This window comes from Podarcis raffonei, chromosome 8 (genome assembly GCF_027172205.1).
Source record: "Podarcis raffonei isolate rPodRaf1 chromosome 8, rPodRaf1.pri, whole genome shotgun sequence".
NCBI classification, from domain to species: Eukaryota; Metazoa; Chordata; class Lepidosauria; order Squamata; family Lacertidae; genus Podarcis; species Podarcis raffonei.
Genome location: NC_070609.1, coordinates 91,077,272 through 91,092,830, shown reverse-complemented (window position 1 = coordinate 91,092,830; position 15,559 = coordinate 91,077,272). Strand labels below are relative to the sequence as shown.

General features: G+C 51.4%; 1 protein-coding gene across 2 annotated transcripts in view; it reads left to right on the top strand.

The window, feature by feature from the left end:
* The first annotated feature begins 422 nt into the window (after positions 1–422).
* Positions 423–15,559, top strand: part of SEMA4C (semaphorin 4C) — a 60,277-nt gene continuing 45,140 nt past the window's right edge. The window contains exon 1 of one of the 2 annotated variants that reach the window (XM_053401542.1): positions 423–527. The gene's annotated coding sequence lies outside the window, so the exon portion shown is untranslated. Of the gene's footprint in view, positions 528–972; positions 1,046–15,559 lie in introns of those variants that run through there. The other variant, XM_053401543.1, reaches the window with a different exon arrangement.

Genomic DNA, 15,559 nt, shown 5'->3' with positions numbered 1-15,559 from the left:
GAAAAATAATTACAGTAAATGGACAAAAGTACAAAGATTCACAAAATGTTTAGGGGTAAGCATCCCCCTGCATCCCCCCAGAAAAAAGCACTGCCTATATCCATAAGAAAAAGCATTTAAAAGTGGCAATTGCTTGTGAGCCCCTCGACCCGCCAACTTCCAGCACCTGCCAGGACCATTAGCCGGCACAGCATTTGGCCCCTAGAGCCATTTCACACGTGCACCCCTTAAACGGGCTTGTGGCCTTAATCCTGCATCTGAAACCCGCTCCTGCTGGAAGGAAACTCAGCCAGTAAAACGAATTCGCGGGGAAGGGAAGGAAACTCCTCCCCGCCGTGTAGGGAATAGGAAGGTAACATCCAGAAAGCATCTCTGCCCGGCAGAGGGCAGCGCTCAACAGGCGCGAATGCGCTTGAATAATCCGTGTGAATCCTTCCCCGGCGCCTGGACGCGGAGCATAATAGGCTCGGCTTTGTTTCGCGGCGAGTGAGCGCGGAATGGTGGCTCCGCGAGTTGTAAGCACCCAGGTAGACCCGTCCCGGGCCGGGGGGCTGCGGGGCTGGAGGGGGAAGGGGCCCGAGGGCCTCCCCAGGGCGCCTTCCTCGGCCGCGGAGGGGCGCGCTCCGGGGAGCCCGGCGCCTGGGGAGGGCGGCGGCCGAGCGACCCCGTCCCGCGGGAGCGAGGAGGGCGAGGGGTGGGGGGAGAGAGCGCGCGCCCTCGCCGCCCCCCGCTCCCGACTCCCGCCCCGGCCCTGACGTCAAGGAAGGAGGAGAGTGAAAGCAAAAGGGAGCGAAGGAAGGCGGGAGCGAGCGAGGGAGCCAGGAAAACACTCCCGCGCCAGCCGAGCAGGGGCAGCAGCAGCCGAGCGGGAGGAGCAGCCGGAGCAGCGCCGGCTTAGGAGCGGCCGGAGGGTCGCCCGAAGTTCTGGGGTGGCCGTCCCCTCGGCGCGGGGTGCGGGAGAAGCCGGGGCGCCGACTGTGGATCTACGCCTTTCCCATCTGGCGGAGCCGCAAGAGGACGGCGCGCGGGGCTGGCTGCCGGAGAGGTGAGCGCCGAGGCGCCCCAGGAGTCCGCGGGTCTTCCCCGCCTTTGGCGCGCTTGGCTCTTCTCGGGCCGCCGCCGCCGCTATTGTCTCGCCGCCGGGTCTGCCTCGGTTTACCTTGCCGGGCGGGGTCCAGGGAAGGGGTCGCTCGAGGGGCGGACGCTGCGCGCAGGCGAGAGAAAGGAAGCCGAAAAGAAAGCGCCCCCACCTCTCCTCCCCGGGGCCAAAACGGCGTGTTGCGTGGCGGCGGCGGCGGAGGGGGGTCTGCCTGGCGAACGCCCAGCCCGGCCAACAGAGAGTTTCCTTGGGGAGACCCCCGTCAGATAAGGCCACCCCCTTTGCCTACAATGCCGTGTGCACGCGCGGGGCCCCCCTCGCCTTCTCCTTCGCTTCAGATCCTCCCATCCTCTGATTTCCCCACCATAACATCAACATTGCAGAGAAGCGCTTCTGGCGTGAAATTAATTTATTTGTCTGGGCGGAGGGGGGTGGAGGAGAGAAAGAAGATTCCCTTTTGGAAACGGGCTCAGAGTGTGACGATGTACCCCCCGCCCGTCCTTCCTTCCGTCGCTTTCTCCTGGGATCCAGTAGATCGCGCATTGGCCAAGGATGGGCTTGGCCAGCGCCTTTCTCTCCGGAGAGGGTTGGGGGTGTTGCTATGTGTGTATATGTGTGTGTGTGTGTGAGAGAGAGAGAGAGGGAGAGAGAGAGAGAGAGAGAGATGATCTGCCTATTTGTTGCTGCCCCCCCCCCATATTTTTTTTGCAAACGACCAAGTGTTATCTGGAACGTGGGCGCGATCCTGTTGCACGTTCATTGAGGAGTAAGTCCCGCTGGCTGCAACAGTTCCCAGGGAAATATGCGCTGGATCGCTCTTCTCAAGAGCTTTTGCGGAGCACCTCTGCCCCACCTCAATTTCTCACAAGGGCTTCGTTTTCCTTTCTTCTTTCTCGTGCTAACGCAGGTTTAAAATGTTGTTTTAGGCTTGCTTCCCTCTTGTGGGCCTGTTTTCTTTTTAAGCCAAAGAAAAAAACAGCTGTGGAAAGTTTTCTGTTCGCCTCTCGCCTTCCTTCGCAACTCCCCCCCCCCCCCGGGGTTGGGGCGTGTGGCTGTGTTTGCTCCGGATCAAGTTTCTTCTGGTGACTTTTGGAGGAGCGCGTTACGAGATCTCTCCCCCCCGCCCGCTCCTGCCCGGGGCATTCCCGCCCCCCCCCGCCCCCCCTGCATCATTTGGTAGCCCGACCCTCGTGCCTGCATAGTTGTTGTTGTTTAATCGTTTAGTGGTGTCCGCCTCTCCGTGACCCCCTGGGCCAGAGCACCAGGCCCTCCTGTCCTCCACTGCCTCCTGCATAGTTACTTAGAGGCAAGTTCCCGGCCTTCCAAGCGAGGCATGCGCTCATCCTCTGCACTCTTGGGCTCGCAGCCCGATCCCATTGGTGCTTCCCTGGGAGCAAATCCTGTTAAATTCAGTGGGGCTTGCTTCCAGGTAAGGGGAAGCCTTGACTCTTGGGTAGGATTGCAGCATGCGCCGCCTTGGCAGTCCTCCCCCAGGTGTGTGGAGGGGGGAGGGTTGTCCCTAAGCCAGCTGCTCTGGCTTCTTGCTTCTGCCCGGCCCAGGCAGAGAATCCTGAAAATTATTCTAGCAGATATTTGGCTAGTGGTAGCACTACTCAACCTTTCCTATTCCTTTCCTTCACCACTAATATATATCTCACAATCTTAATTTAATATTTATTCCTCCTGCTGCAGTTTTTGGGTCTGTTGCCCTCCCCCACAGACAGGCTCTTCCCAAAAAAGGAAAGGGGGGAAAAGGAAAAGGAAAAAGAAGATGAAATACTGATGTCTCTCTTGTCAGCAAACATTTGAACCCTGCATGTCTGGGGCGGCCTCCCCACTTTTCAAACAGAGCAACACAAAAAAGTCCCTTCTGTGTATGTGTACACAACACCATCTGGGCTGCTTTTCTTTTCAGCCTCTATAGTCTCTTCCCCCTCCTGCTTTTAATGTTCTTTTCTCTCTCCTCCCTCTTTTTTCTCTTAAGTAATTTGAAAAACGCAAATAGATCCCTGGGGCTTGTTCACATCAGTACAAAGCATGGGAGGCAACGGCCGTTCAGTGTAGTTTTTTATTTTAAATAAACTCTCCAGTTCAGAACTGGCCAGATAGCCGCAGTCTCCCTTGCCGTTTCTCCACACCCACACATCCCATAGCCACACAGAATAGGGTTGCCGGCTGACCAGGAAAAGCGAACAAAAAGCCCCTTGCAGAAGCAGCAGGGAATGCTTTTCTGGGCATGGGGGTAAGTGTGATGGCCAGCTAATACCTGCCAGTGAAGGTGCAGAACAGCTGCTTTAGCAGGGCATAGGACCGCTGGACAGTTGGGAAGTAAGCAACTCTGCATGCCATAGAATCACAGAGGGATGGAGTGTGGTGATGTATTTGATGGAAACACTTGATGTGGATTCCTTGCACTGTAAACTGTGCTTTCAACACCAGCAGAGAAGGATCCCCCTTCTCAATGCCTCATTAAGCCAGATATAATTTGCTCTGTGTGTGTGTCAGCCTTTGAAATTGTTGGTAGGTTCAAGGTTGAGAAAAAGGAAGGACTTATTTCCATGTGAAGTTATGAGCTTATGGAATTCGCTGCCACAGGATGTGGTGATGGACTCTAGCAAGAAGGACCAGGCGCATTTGTGGAGAAGGGGGGGGTGTCTGCCAGCAGCTCTGGGGCATGATAACCAAATGGATCCACCATGTTCAGAGGCAAGGTACCTCTGGGGGAAAACTAAAAGAAAGCCCCCCCCTCACCTGTCCAGCCCTGCTTGTGAGTCTGCAGAGGTGGAAATAGTTGGCTGGGCTTCTCCATGGGACTCCGTTCCATTTAGCTGGGCTGTTCTTGGACTAATAGCTTTTGCTCAGAACCTGTTTGTTGTGTGTATGCCAGCCTGGGTGTCAGTTTTCCTTCTCAATCCACTCTGGCTGAGGTTTCTAATCTGTGAGCTGATTTTTGGTGTGGAGGCGAGGAGTAATTGTCCCTCCTTAATTAGCACAGGAGTAGCAGCATCTGCAAAGTAAGTTAGCAAAGGAAATGTGGGCAGTCTTTGCTTATTTATTCCTGCTTTCTCTTCTGCTACTCAGGTTCCCCAATTTTCTTCCCTTTCTAGACTCACTTTATTTGAGGGAGCCTTCCTCACAGGATTACTGTAAGGATTCGTTTAGATCATCTTAGTAGGGTTCTGATAGTTACATGACTCTGGGTAGGGGGCTAATGACAGCCTCCCATGTTAACCCCCTGTCAACACCGTGTTGATGCTAAACTGAGGATGTTGGTCTTTCACGAAACTGTTCTACCTCTACAAGTGTTTTGCAAGATGTAGACTGCTTAGGACTTGAATGAGATGAACCCCAGGTGAGTTTTCCTCTGCTGGAAAAAGCAAATTGGGTGCTAAGGAGGGGCGCATCCTTCCCCAGCCTTTCCTGACCTGGTGCCCTACAGATGCTTTGGACGACAACTTCCCTCAGCCCCAGCCAGCACAGCTGATGAGAATTATAGTCCAAAACATCTGGAGAGGCACCTGGCTGTGGAAGGCTGCTTTCACCTGAGCTATGCCTTCTGCTTGGACACACAAAAGGGAGCGGATCCATATTGTCAAATCCCTCTCTCTCTTACAGAATTGGGGGCCACTGGGATGACCATGTATTCCTTTCCAGCAGGGGGCACCCTCATGCCCTCCTCCTCCTCATCTTCCCAAATGAGGGGAGTGGTCTCCCCCCCCTTCTATTTTCTGTTCTGTAGGCAGGATCTGGGAATCTTCAACTCAGAAGGATTTTGGGCTTTGTGGGGGAGGGGTGAGAGGAGGCGGTAGTAAAGCTAGTTACTAAATGGCTCAGAGCCACAGATCCTCCTCCTTGATCTCTTGACGGCTCTTTTATCTCTGTGGCTTTCGCCTCTGGGGTGGAGCTGGCTTCATGGCTTCCAGACGACTGAAGTGGCTTTCAGAGGGGTACTAATTTAAACACACGCGACACTGGTGTTAGCTTTTTGTGCCAACCAAGATCTTCCCAGCCAGGGCAGGAGGCGGCAAACTGCATCTTTTGTTTTCTCTCTTGTTTCCTCTCCTCCTTTTGCCTGCTTTCTCCTGCCTGCTGCCAACACAGCATTTCCTCAGGGATTGCCTCTGATTTCTGCTGCTGGGTGGCTTCAGCATTTGGAGCTGGTGGCAAATGTCATCAGGGCAGTAGTGGGCAAATGCTTGCTGGGGAGGGTAGATTTGGGCATGAAACAAGACACCCCCCAGTTAGACCTCCTTAACCCAAAGGCGGACTCATTTTGAGGCCCCACAGATGTAGAGCTGTGCATACCCAAAGGTGTATCCAGTCTTAGTCCTACACAGAGTAGGCCCGTTTAAAATTAACACACATTACTTACTCTGTTCAGTCCATTAATTTCAATAGGTTTGGTCTGTCTAAAGCCTATTACTTTTTCTATTTATTACCTGCCCTTCAGGAACAGGCATGCTACATGGGAAATAACATCAGGGGGTCAAAGCAAGTGAGTCAAGCTGTAATGCAGCTGTGCTGGCTGAGGCTGAGGGGAACTGTAGTCCAAAACAACCGGAAAGGCTGCTATGATGAATCGCCTGTGGAAATGTAGTTAGTTGTCCGGGGTCCTGCCCAGGCCCAGTCCTTGATATAAAAAGCCAGGCTGTTGGGACCTCCAAGTAGTTCACTCTCCCAGTCTGGGGCCTGTTCCATTTCACAAGCGGCCTCCCTCCACGTGGTTCTTTGCTCATTTTCATGATGGGTGGGGAGACTGGAGGTTTGTAGGTGCAGGTGCTGCCTAGCAGGGCTTTTCTTCAGCCAGAACTTGCTAGAACTCAGTTCTGGCACCTCTCAGGTGGGGGCACCATTGCCATTATAAAAGAACAAGGGAGGTGTTCATGGTGAGTTCCAGCACCTCTTTTTCTAGAAAAAGAGCGCTGCATTTTGGGAAAGGATCCTTTAATGGACCCCTACAGTTTGTCACTCATGTTCCTGTTTAGTCTGCCTTAAAGAAGAGGCCCTGGACTAAGCCCACCCACCCATGTGCCGCAGCGGGTGCTCTGCACCATTGTTCATTGCAAGCTGAGAGACCCACGGCCACCAGGGTGAAACTGAGGGGACTGCAAGGGCTGTGGCTCAGGGGCACAGTATCTGCCTTGCATGCAGAACATCTGAAGCCAGGGCTGGGAATTGTCTTCCAGCTGAAACCCTGGAGAGCTGTTGCCAGTCTGTGGACAATACTGAGCTTGATGGACAATAGCTCTAAGCTTCATATGTGCACAATGCTTCTATATTATATAATGCTAATCAGCAACCTTGACATGAGCCCTAAAAGGTTGGCCAGTGCTGTTATCCCCATTTTGCAGATGCAAGACTGAGGGTGAGAGAACTAATGCCATTTAGTGGCAGAGTGTAAGAGATTAGAACTGCAGACTTCTTGGTGTGAATCTCTGCCTCTTAGCCACCAAGGATGACACCAATGATTTTGTTTTTATTCCTAGTCTGTCTTGCCAAGGTGTGAAACTCCTTCGTGGAGGGACAGGACTGATTGGCATCTTACAGGCATTCAGCTTGGATGTGTTTTTCCCACCACAGAAAGCATCCTGATTTCCTTGCTGGAGCAATTTAGACTGGGCCAGCCTGCTTTGTTCCTTCCTTCTGCCTAAATTTTAGCTCCTTGGATGAGGAGTTCCCTTTGTCTTCTTGCCTAAGACTGACCCACCATGTAGTACAGCACTGATGGGGGACTGGGGCCCTCCAGGAGTTGCTGGTCTTCCAGTTCCCATCAGCAACTAGTGTGCTTAGGGGTGATAGGGGCTACAATTGAACAACATCTGGAGAGCCACAGGGTCCCCATCTGTGTGGTAGTCTAAGATAAAAAGAACCGCTGCCCCTCGACTTATGGGAGACAATCCCCTGGAAGCCCCGGTGGAATGAATGGAACATCCTGGGAGATGGTCCATGGTGGCCAGATCTGTTTGTGTTCCTAATTGCTGCCTTTATTGGCACCCCAAAATCCACCCTGAAGTAGCCATTTCAGGTGGACTGGGCTGAATCATTTTTATTCAGAACCCAATAAACGTGCTTCCACAGTCTTGCTCTTCTGCCTTCTCTCTTGGGGCTTAATTTTGTCCTCTTCCCCTTTTGACTCACTGGCTATTCCGGAGCCTCTTTTAGTTGGGAGTTGTGCAACTGCTCTGCTGACTTTGATGGCTCTTTTCTTCACAGCATCCAAAACTGGGAAGATCTGTGATAACTCCGTGGGAATGTATATTCACGCAATATCTCTAGTTTAAAGGATCCAGTTCCTGATGGGTCTGAGCAAAGGTCTGTTTCAGGTGTGGCTACTTCTGGCCCTTCAGATGCTGCTGACCTGCATCTCCCCTCAGCCCCAGGCAGCATGGCTTGTGGCCAGGGATGATGGGAGATGTAGTTCTGCAGCACCTGAGGTCCCAGGTTCCCCAGACATGACTTACCAAGACCAGCATTCTGCTTCCTACAGTGATCTGCCAGATTTATTTAAAACATTTATTGCATTTCTGTTGCAACTTTTCCCTGGAGGAGCTCAAGGGGGTGTCCATGGTTTTTTCTCCAGAAAGCCCATGAGGAAAACATGAGGGCAGTGGCCCTCTCTTGCTTGTGAGTGGCAATCAGAGACCCCCTGCCTCTGATCTTGGAGAGATTATATGGCCATTATGGTTAGTGACCATTGCCTAATATCCTTTTAAATTCATATTTAAAACATTTAAAATTCACCACATCTTGTAGAAGCAGATGCCATAGTTTAACTATGGGTACATTTTCTAAGCGCTGTTCACATACTGAAAAATAAGATGGCCCCTGCCATCTGATAGGCTCACAATTTATTTATTTATTTAGAAGCATTTCTAAACTGCTTAATATTTTAAAGCAAGATACAGGTACAAACAGAATTTCGCGGGGGCGGGGGGAGAGTCCAGTCTTGAGCTCCTTGGAGGAAAGGTAAATGTAAAAATAAATAAATAAATCTTATGGGTCAAGAGAAAAATGTTTGTTCACAAGACACAGGAAACAGTTAACAAATGATGCTTCATGTAACTGACATGGCACGAAAGGAAAAAGGATTGGGGAGGGAGGAAGAAGAAAGCGAGCACTGGAGCAGCTGTGCCTTCATTAGATGATGGATGGGGCCAGGTTGACCTTCCCTTTGCAGAATGTTCTTCCTGGGAGATAGGGAGACTTGGTTCCATGGCAGAGGCCAAAGTGTGTCTCGCTTCAGCTCTGCAGTCTCAGGTAGCTTTGGTGGTTCTTTGATATAGCCATAGGTAAAAATTGGCTCCTTCCTACTGAGTTGGCATCAGCTGGTGAAGTAACGGTGGAATGGCACAGATCTCCTTTCAGCCAAAGTGGAAAGGCCTTTAAATTCTCCCCTGTGGGGAGTGAACGCCTGGTGTTACCTTCTGCACTAATGCAAATTTCTCCAGCCTGTTGGCTCACTTAGGCAACTGCAACTGTTTTGAGATGTAAGCCGCTATCTAACCGTAGCAGCTGAATATATTTGCATTGGAAAGTAGTCCTCACTGGTGTATAATTGAGAGCTACCTGTGTGTATTTGCATTAGTAAGTGGCCTGGTGGTTTCTCTAGTCAGGATCTCACTGCCGCCCCTGGAGTCTGATGGACACTTCAGCATTAATAGGAATGTTCCTGCCACCTTTTGCCAACATAATCAGCCCCCTATCAAAAGCATCCTCTGACCCCTTTGAAGCTGCTCATGCAGGCCTGTGGGCAATGGTGGATTTCTTGCCGCTTGGCTCTTCAGCGATTGACAGGGGGGCGAGGGGGGGTGGCAGGTTGGAATGTGCTGCTTGTTAGCGGATGAAGACAAATTTGCAAGTGGCATCTAGGGTGTCTGGCTGGAGTCAGATGATCTTCCCCCTCCCTGCCAGAGTTTGTTAATTTTATTTCATAAAATACAGTACTGCATGATTGTGAAAAACAGAACAAAAACCTTCAAAATGTGTTGAAGTGCTTTGAGAGAGGTTTTGATGGGGGCACAGCAGTGCTGGCTGATGGGGATAGCAGTCTTTGCCACCCTGGAGTCTTCCAGATGTTTTGGATGGCAACTTCCGCTCATTGGGAGCTGGGGTCCAAAACATCTCGAGTGCACTAGGCTGGCAAAGGATGTGTTATGGTATAAACTGATTGGCACACTTCGTTCCTGATGCACCATCTGGGGAAGGGGCAGAGCATGCAGAAGGTGTGAGCTGCAACCCTTTTCCAAAATCTTGGAGAGCTGCTGCCAGTTGGTGTAAGAAGAAGAGTTTGGATTTGATATCCCGCCTTTCACTCCCCTTCAGGAGTCTCAAAGCGGCTAACAATCTCCTTTCCCTTCCTCCCCCACAACAAACACTCTGTGAGGTGAGTGGGGCTGAGAGACTTCAAAGAAGTGTGACTAGCCCAAGGTCACCCAGCAGCTGCATGTGGAGGAGCGGAGATGCGAACCCGGTTCCCCAGATTATGTGACTACCGCTCTTAACCACTACACCACACTGGACAAAGAATCTGACTTGGCCTAAAGCAGTTCCCTATATTCCGGTTGGGGGGGGGGTCACCCCCATTCAGTCCAGTAGCTTTCTTGTTGGCATGCATGGTTTGGCTGATCCCAGATGCATAAACCGGGGGGGGGGGAATTGCGGGGCAGGGTGTGTTGCTGGGTTCCAAAGGTGTGCACTAAACAGACTTTTCCACATTTGTTGCTTATCTTGGTCTATTTCTGATCTGGTTGTAAGCACCTGCTCAACACTTGCCAAGGTTGCTGCCATTCTCCTGAGATCCAGCAGTGATCTACAGATCTGGCTTTTGTGCAGAGGGTGGGGTTTCCTGCTGCCACTGACTTTCAGACACCCCATGGTACCAGAGTGGGTTTCTCCTTCGCTCGCAGTGCAGGAATTAGAAGGGTTTGGCAGGAGTCTGACCAGCCAATTCAACCTGCCTCTGGCCAGCAGCACTTGGGGGAGGGAGTAGTTCCAGTTTGAGTTCCGCAGCCCCCAACTTGCAAGCCACCCAAGACAGCCTAACCAAATATACAAATAGCCGCAGTTGTCTGTTGCAGTGAACCCATCAGGGTCTTGTGGGACCTTCAAGATTAAGATGTGTATTATGTCGGGGATGGGCAAGGCAGATTTCTGGGTGATTTGAAGGAGATCAGAAGCATTTCTGACTCTCAGTTTGTTTAATAGTAGCAGCAACAAAACTCAGCCAGTTCTGGTACCCAGAACTAATTCCTGGACTCCAAATTATTTAATTCTAAGCACACATATTTTGTACCAGGCTCTAATTGGTGGATTTGGGGGAGTTAAAAAACAACAACAAAGAGAAGCCTGCTCGCCTGCTCATCCCTGTATTATAGGGTATACTTTTGTGGATTGCAGCATCCACAACATCAGCTGCATAGACCTCTCAGGTGGCAGACAGATTATACATTTTTCAGATGGGAAGGGGAGGTGACCTGTGGGGAGAAATGGGAAGAGAATGCAAAATGCTGAGTTTGTGACCATTCAGTTAATGCTAAAATGTATGCAATATAAGCCCAGTGGATCATTCGTGGAAGCGTTAATTGGTGATACAACATAATCATTCTGGATTTGCTGTGTTATTTAAGAGCTGGAGTGGAAAAGGAAACCCCTGCGCAGATAGAGTCAAACTTCTTGATAAATTCTAATCCAGCATTTTCACACTGGAATCTCTCTTCACATTTTAAAGTTTCTTATGACTGAGCACAGATGAACCCCAAGTTGAGTGTTTTCTCCTGTGCCCCAGGGAGCTGAATCTTTATGAAAAAGGCCTGGAGGAGAAGCTGTTGAGTGCTGGAATCTTCCTGCCCCCTTTATTCCAATTTTCACATATGCTTTTTTTATAACTGAAGTCTGTTTTTTCAGGCATCTGCTAATATTAAGCAGTGAGCTATTTTTAAATTTGCATAAATTTATAGTAGCCTAGCACATCCAAATCCACATGAATTCAGGGGTGAGGAAGGTTGTATAAAATGATTTCAAGTGTAGTTTGCAGGGTGGTGGGGCAGGAGAGAGAGGCTAATCTGCAAAAAGAGGCCTGGGGGCTGCAGCATGTCTTGAGGTTGCAGCCTTTGACCTGAAGCATTGCTGTGCTATCCTGGAATCCCTGAGAAATGCATTCTGTACGTGTTCAGGGTGCTTATTTTATTACTCCACAGTTTCCCCTGATTCCTTCATGAAGTTAAGTAGGACCAGGTTTGAGGAACCTTCAGTCTGAGGGCCGCATTCCCTCCTGGCCAACCTTCTAGGGGCCACTTCCCAGTGGTGGGCAGGGCCAGAGGCAAAAGGGGGTGGAGCAATGGGTGTCACCTTTATTTCTGTACTGAAGGGGACATCTGTGCAAAAAGCACCATCCTAGTTGGGTGATGCAGTTCCAGCACGGAAGGAAGGAAGCGCTCTAGGAGAGCAGAGAGCAGGGCTGGCAAGAGGTGGGGTCCAGGGAGAATGCCAGGGGCCTGGAGGGGCCACATGGCCTCTGGGCTGACTCCAAAACCCTTCCTTTACATGCTTCTCCCACCGTTGATGGTGACGGCCGAGATCCTGCTCTGCTTGGACTGTGCTTGGTGGTGGGCTTCCTGGTGTAATAGCCTTCGGTTCCCACAGTCCACTGACCCTGTTCCTTGTTCCCTTTCCGGAGATCCATTTATATGCTTCTTTCTGCCATGAACTCTGCCTCCTTTGGGGACCTTGGGAGGAGGGAGGGCTCTTCCTGTTTCCCTTAATGAAGAACAATAGCAGCTGTGACTCCCACCATCCTCAGGCCTGCTGAATTCTAAAAATGGTCTTGTCCAGGGCTTTCCAAATGCTGCGTAACTCGCCCTGACCCTGCATCTCAGAGGTGCTTCTGGGAATGGGGGTTGTGTGCTCTGCAGCCAGTTCACCCTTTGCACACTCTGCACTTGAGTCCCACTTGACTTGCCCTGGAGATGTGAGCTCAAGCCCAGGGTGCCAAGATGTGTGATGTCTCTCAGTTAGTGCTGCAATCTGTAAATGATGGAAGAGTCAAATCTGAACCAGTCCCAGGAATCAGAGGTATCCCTCAGGCCGAGAAGGATAAAAACAAAGCTGCCAATAGAGGAATGCCCTTGTAGCAGGGGTGGATAACCCTTTTCAGCCGGAGGGCCACATTGCCTTCCGGGGGCCGCATCCCAGTGGGGGGGGACCAAAGGCAAAAGTAGGTGTAGCAACAAGTGAATTTTAGCTTTATACTGTGGGCTAGTGTCTAGACCCCCATCCCCTGCTGTTTCTTCTCTGCCCTGGCAAGTGGGGGGCATGGTCAGAGGTCCAGCCAGGCAAGAACCCTCCAGGATGGTGCAAAGCAGGGGTGGTCTTGGGCAGCAGCTAGTCCTGCTAGCTAGGGATGATCAGTCCAACAACAACTGGGGGACCCAAGTTTGAGAAAAGATGTTCTAGGGGGAGAGGGTGTGGCTGCGGCACAAACCCAATTGCCTCAGATAGAGCCTCAAAGGGCCACGTTGTACACTTCTAGATAACACATCTCTGAAAAGGGTGGCGATGATTGTCAAAGGATATATCGCAACAATGGGGGGGGGGTTAGTGTAGAAAAAAGATGTCTGGGCATGTGGAGGATAACAGAGGCTTATCAAAGGATGCATGGAGAAAGTGAACCCCCCTCACCCCCCCTTTCATAACACTAGAATCAAGAATCCTGCAATGAAGCTGAAATGCTGGGAGATTCCAGGACAGAGGAAAGGAAGCACTGCTTCATGCATGTAAACTGGGAATTTGCTGCTGTAAGATATAGTGATCACCACCTACTTAGGCAAATTCACACAGCATGAAGCTATCAGTGCCCACTGTCTTGATGGCTGTATCTTACCTCCAGGAGAGACAGCATCCTTAGGAATGCCAGCCGGAGGAGACAACTGCTGCACTCACAGCCTGGTGGTGGGTTTCTAAGGGGCACCTAGTTGCCCACTCTGGGAAATGGGGTGCTGGAGACCTGAAAGGCCTTGGCTTTCATCCAGGTTCTCATGTGAGCGTCACTACACAGAATTCACCATGTCTAGGTCCCTGCAGGCACAGCGGGTCTCTCTGGTTGTGACAATCCGTCTCAGTGATCTACAACATCTGATTCTTTTTTATGTTCAGTGGAGAATACAGCAGCTAGTTCAAAAAAGGAATTGCCCTCCAACCCCAAAGGAAGATAATGGACCCGTTTTGACTTGTTTTCCCCAATCTGGGATGGAGCCAGGCGTAGCCAATGCCATGTCCTCAAATCTTGTGGTCTGCAACTCCATCATTCCTGCCCATTGGCTGTGCTGACAGGAACTGGTGGGAGCTGCCGTCCTCCCATGCGTCACATTGGCAACCTCTGCTTTGTGGCGCCTTGGAGTGAACCTGCTCTCCACCCCAGGTATTCGGGGGTCTGAGCAGGAAAATCAAAGTGGATTTTCTATTCTGTCCACTCCACAGTTAAGGCGCAGGCACACTCTAATCAGGAACTTCTCCTATGCAAACCCATTTGAAAGGAACAGGAACTGTGCCAGAATGCTGCTTTTGGAGAGGAAGTGGATTCTGCTCCAAGAAGGTATGCCCCATAATAATACGTTTGGTAGTCTTTAAGGTGCTACAGTGCCTTTTGTTTTCAAGCTAGGGTTGCTAAAGTACCAGGGAAATGCAGCGAGAGTAGGGCAAGGCGATTGGGTTGAGTTAATGAAGATTCACCTGTGGAGGATGCCCCAGAAAGACCAGCCAGCAACCATGAGCATCTTGATGTCCCCCTCAGTCCCACAACAGTCAACATTAGAACTCTGCTTCTGTGTCATTAGGTGGTCCTTGATGTCGTCCAGGATAAAGAAGTCCACATTTCTTCCTGTCTTGACTTACCTCATCTTTCCCCATGCTTTTCTGCTCTGTGTGTGTGTGTGTTGGGGGGGGGTACCTTCCCTCGTCCCACATCAATGCTTATTTGGGGATTGTGACGCATGATGGGTGTGTTGTTTACCGATCCATTACCCGCCTCTGCAGCCTCCTCCTGTCTTCTTGGGAATTTCTGAAATAGAACTTGGCAATGGCCTAGTGGAGACCATTGGTGTAGCCTGGCATCTGAATGGTTGTTTCAGCTGCCAGCAAGTGGGATGTCTCTTCTGGCCCCCACCCCCACCCCGGGATAAGTCAAGTTTTCCGTAGGTCACTCACTCCCCGGCTTCTGGCTATTCCTAGCCATCTTGGGCTGAAGGTGCCAGGTTGGCCCAGTGGCATGTGAACCGGAAAGCCATTGGCGATGGCTGCCCCTGCCGTTGCATGCTCAACTGGATGTTTTGAGCGAGTGTTTGTAAGCCATAAGAGGGTGCTCTGTCCTGGCAATCTCTTGCTTCAACACAGACAACAGAACAGGCTCCTCTGCGACACGCAAGAGCAGCAGGCATACTTGGGGGACAGATTTCTTGCTGGGTCAGGCCTCTGGCCCACCTAGTTCAGCACTCTGTGCTCACAGCGGCCAGCCGTATGCCTGTGGGAAGCCTGAAAAGCAGGACCTGAGCACAACAGCACTCTGCCCACATGGGATGCCAGGAGCGGCCTTCAGAGACGCCCTGCCTCCGACAGGGGAGGTAGGGCACAGCCACCGTGACCAGTAGCGATGGGTGTATGTGTTGTGCATGGAGCACCAAAGCCTTTGCTGCTGCTTCCTGCCTCCCACAGCTGCAGCCAGAGGCACCTGCTTCCCTCTGGCCAGTGGTTGGGCCAGACCTTCAGGGCAGCTGTGTCTATGCTGGGAAAGGGCCATAGCTCAGTGGCACAACACCTGCCTTCCAAGCAGAAGGTCCCAGGTTCAGTCCTGGCATCTCCAGGTAGGGTTGGCAGAGACTCCTGCCTGAAATCCTGTAGAGCCGCTGCCAGTCAGTGTAGACCGTGCTGAGCTAGATGGAACATGTAAGACAGCGTTCTGTGTTCTGTGTTGTTTCTGTTCCCGATAAGGTTCCTTCCTAGTTGATACTTCACTTTTGTCAACCTGCACTGCAGCTTTTCCCTGAAGATAAAAAAGGAACACAGGAATCCTGGCTTTGAGACTCTGCTGGCATGAAGTGGTAGCCTCTGAACATGTACAGAGTGCCTTTCTCTCTTCTGTGAACTAGTAGCCAGCTTTTGGTTGGATTGAGGATCGGGAGTCTTCCCTTCTCTCCTTCCCTCCCATGCCGCCTTTCACAGCGCCTTGCATCCTTCCCAGAGCTGATGGGGGGGGGGGGAGGCGTGAGTTTGGCCAGGCAAGGCTGCCTTTGCCAGAGATTGCAGAAGACGTGATCCATCTGCATTCTTGGTAGTGAGGCGGACTTAGCTCCCAGGGGCAGAGGAAGGTGTGGCTGCAGTTCCGACTCAGCTGGAAAAGGAAAACACTGCTGCTTTTTTGGAACTGTTAATTGTTTCATTCTCTCCCCCCTGGTTCCTACACGCAGCTGA